At 40.9% G+C, this 4,430-nt stretch overlaps 1 long non-coding RNA gene across 1 annotated transcript in view; it reads left to right on the forward strand.

Moving 5' to 3' along the window:
* Nucleotides 1–2,322: 2,322 nt before the first annotated feature.
* Nucleotides 2,323–4,430, forward strand: part of LOC118598043 — a 3,608-nt gene continuing 1,500 nt past the window's right edge. Inside the window, exon 1 of the long non-coding RNA XR_004947095.1 lies at nt 2,323–3,454. This is a non-coding gene — a long non-coding RNA (uncharacterized LOC118598043). The remainder of the gene's footprint in view (nt 3,455–4,430) is intronic.

Here is a 4,430-nt window from a genome sequence, read left to right on the forward strand (position 1 = left end):
ATGGTATAACTGCGGTGCTGCAGGGCTATAACAGGGGTGCAACAGGGGTATAACAGGGATTTAACAGGGGTATAATAGGGGTGAAACAGGGTATAACTGCGGTGCTATAGGGCTATAACAGGGGTGCAACACGGGTATAACAGGGGTATAACAGGGGTATAACAACACTATTACAGGGGTAGAACAAGGGTATAACAGGAGTCTAACAGGGTCTAACAGGGCTATACCCGGGGTCTAACAGAAGTATAACAGGGGTATAACAGGGGTGCAACAGGGGTATAACAGGGGTGCAACAGAAGTATAACAGGGGTACAACAGGGGTGCAACAGGGGTATAACAGGGGTATAACAGTGGTATAACAAGGGTATAACAGGGGTATAACAGGCGTGAAATAGGGTATAATAGAAGTGCTACAGGGCTATAACAGGGGTGCAACAGGGGTATAACAGGCGTATAACAGGGGTATAACAGGGTTGAAATATGGTATAACAGCGCTGCTGCAGGGCTATAACAGGGGTGCAATAGGGGTATAACAGGGGTAAAACGGGGGTGAAATAAGGTATAACAGCGGTGCTGCAGGGCTATAACAGGGGTGCAACAGGGGTATAACAGGGGTATAACAGGGGTATAACAAGGGTATAACAGGGGTATAACAGGCGTGAAATAGGGTATAATAGAAGTGCTACAGGGCTATAACAGGGGTGCAACAGGGGTATAACAGGGGTATAACAGGGGTATAACAGGGGTATAACAAGGGTATAACAGGGGTATAACAGGCGTGAAATAGGGTATAATAGAAGTGCTACAGGGCTATAACAGGGGTGCAACAGGGGTATAACAGGGGTATAACAGGGGTTCACAAGACTATTACAGGGGTATAACAAGGGTATAACAGGAGTCTAACGGGGTATAACAGGGGTTTGACAGGGGTGCAACAGGGGTAGAAGAGGGGTCTAACAGGGGTAGAAGAGTGGTCTAACAGGGGTGCAACAGGGGTATTACAGGGGTATTACAGGGTATAGCAGCGGCAGACCCCTGTTATACCCCTCGTATGCCCGTGTCTCACCCCTGTTATTCCCCTGTTGGACCCCTCTTATACCCCCGTTTCACACCTGTCATACCCCTGATGCACCCCGTTAGACTCCTGTTAGACCGCTGTGCACTCTGCACTCTGCACTCCGGTATCACTTGGNACAAAAATTAAAGAAAACATAAAAAACATCAAAGAAGAAGACAAAGGGACTATACAATGAATCCCACAAACAGGAAAAACATCAAACGAAAAGATAAAAGAAACTTATATAAGATCAAAGAAAATTTTAAAAATGTCAAATTGGGGGTTGAAAAAAAATCTTGAGAATGATCAAAGAAAACATGAAAAACAACAAAGAGAAAGATAAAAAGGGAATACAAAGGATCACAGAAAACAGGAAAAACATCAAAGGGAAAGATAAAAAGATTAGAAAAACTTACAAAAGATCAAAACAAACGTGAAAATCATCATAAAATAGGGATAAAAAACTCACGAGACATATCAAAGAAAGCATGAAAAACATGAAAGAGGAAGATAATAACATAAAATGAATGTTGCTATATTTACACAATCTGACTACACCAAAAGTAACCTCAACGACAAATTATGGATATATGACCTTCTAATGTGAAATTACAATTCTGACATTCATAGAACTTCAAAAACAACCATTTAATCGTTTGCATATAAACCATTACACAGTAAACAAAAACCCAAGCAGGACACTTAGTCGTATCAGGTAAATTTAATACAAATTTTTTAGAAGAAAAGTTTAATAAAAAAAAGTTGATACAATCGATACAACATTGTCACATCAAAATAGAAGCATAATACAAGATTAATTAAACAACCGATGGATTCATTGTGACATACTACAGTGCAGGACTTTAATGCAGTTAAAATATATCTGCACATAAATGATCAAGAACTGAACCTCAACAACAAAAATAATCACCTGAAGAAGAACGACAATTGATCACACTGTGGGAAAATTCTATTGTTACAGCAACCTGTGGGTCTGGCACCAAGGTGTGAGAAAAAATGTGCAAAGCAACTTTAGATACAACAAAAACGTTACAATAAATAAAGTTATACAGCACCTAAAAAAACTCATTAAATACACTTAATATGCATTGTTAACAAAGCTCCGTCCCAGGACGGACAGAAGATTTACCAGAGCAGTTAAAGAAATATTAGCTTCTACAACTATGTATAGAGTCCAGTGGGCAGTGCAGAACAGAACTGTTCCTCCAAAGCAGCTAGTTCTGGTTCTTCCGGACCCACTTTATGCTGCAAACAGAAAAAGAATTGATTGGAGAAGTGAATTTCTTCATTCTAGACTGATTTGGGGCAATTAGGTATAAAAACATAAAAGCTATCAAAGAAAACTGGAAATTGTACATTTTGGGGGTGTCGCTGGCGCCCCCAAGTGGCCAAGGAAAGAACTAAACACGGAGAGGACCCCTAGTGGTCGAGGGAGGGACTCACAAGGAAAGAAAATTCTAAAGTATAATGTTGATTAAAAATAGAAAAAGCATCCAAAGTGAATCTTAATTGCTGACCCCAATACATCTGAGCTAACTTTAATGTTTTAGAGTGATTTGGACCAATTAGATATAAAAACATAAAAGCTATTAAAAAAAACGGGAAAATTTACAATAAAAACATTGATAAAAAATAGGAAAAGCATTTAAGTGAATCTAAGTTGCTGACCCCGATAGATATGCCAATTTCTTCATTCTAAACTGATTTGGACCAATTAGTTATAAAAACATAAAAGCAATTCAAGAAAAACTGGAAAATATACAGTAATTATTTTATTTTTTTAAATAGACAAAGCATCCTAGGTTAATCCAAGTTTCAGACCCCGGCAGACATAAGTGAGTTTTTCTTCATTCTAGACTGATTTGGGCCGATTAGGTATAAAAACATAAAAGCTATTAAAGAAAAACTGGAAATTGTACATTTTGGGGGTGTTGCTGGCACCCCCAAGTGGCCAAGGAAGGAACTGAACACGGAAAGGACGCCTAGTGGCCGAGGGAGAGACTCACAAGGAGAGGACATTGTTAATTTAATTTAATTTTAAAGTATAATATTGAAGTCAATATTGAGTGCACTCTGCACTTGGTATCACTTGGGCTTGAACCTACATCCTCATCATTACATCAACACAGTTATTGCTAGGTGAGCTATATGGCTCGATGAAATGACCGAACTAAAACACCCATTTCACACAAACTAAGCTGTAGTGGTTGGGAAAAATCTTTGTGATGAAGACATTGGTGAGTTCCTCCACTAGAACACCTTTAGGTGTTTGAGATTCTGCATGGGGAACCAGTTCAAGTAGTCCACTCAGAAACCAACTCCACACTTGGGCTTGAACCAACATCCTCATCATTACATCGCCACAGTTCTTACTAGGTGAGCTATATGGCTCGATGAAATGACCGGACTACAACACTGCAACAGGGGTATAACAGGGGTATAACAGGGGTATAACAAGACTATTACAGGGGTAGAACAAGGGTATGACCGGAGTCTAACGGGGTCTAACAGGGCTATAACCGGGGTCTAACAGAAGTATAACAGGGGTATAACAGGGGTGCAACAGGGGTATAGCAGGGGTGCAACAGAAGTATAACAGGGGTACAACAGGGGTGCAACAGGGGTATAACAGGGGTATAACAGTGGTATAACAAGGGTATAACAGGGGTATAACAGGCGTGAAATAGGGTATAATAGAAGTGCTACAGGGCTATAACAGGGGTGCAACAGGGGTATAACAGGGGTATAACAGGGGTATAACAAGGGTATAACAGGGGTATAACAGGCGTGAAATAGGGTATAATAGAAGTGCTACAGGGCTATAACAGGGGTGCAACAGGGGTATAACAGGCCTATAACAGGGGTATAACAGTGTTGAAATATGGTATAACAGCGCTGCTGCAGGGCTATAACAGGGCTGCAAAAGGGGTATAACAGGGGTAAAACGGGGGTGAAATAAGGTATAACAGCGGTGCTGCAGGGCTATAACAGGGGTGCAACAGGGGTATAACAGGGGTATAACAGGGGTATAACAGGGGTATAACAAGGGTATAACAGGGGTATAACAGGCGTGAAATAGGGTATAATAGAAGTGCTACAGGGATATAACAGGGGTGCAACAGGGGTATAACAGGGGTAAAACAGGGGTATAACAGGGGTGAAATATGGTATAACAGCGGTGCTGCAGGGCTATAACAGGGGTGCAACAGGGGTATAACAGGGATTTAACAGGGGTATAATAGGGGTGAAATAGGGTATAACAGCGGTGCTATAGGGCTATAACAGGGGTGCAACACGGGTATAACAGGGGTATAACAGGGGTATAACAAGACTATTACAGGGGTAGAACAAG

This window comes from Oryzias melastigma, linkage group LG22 (genome assembly GCF_002922805.2).
Source record: "Oryzias melastigma strain HK-1 linkage group LG22, ASM292280v2, whole genome shotgun sequence".
In the NCBI taxonomy this organism is placed as follows: Eukaryota; Metazoa; Chordata; class Actinopteri; order Beloniformes; family Adrianichthyidae; genus Oryzias; species Oryzias melastigma.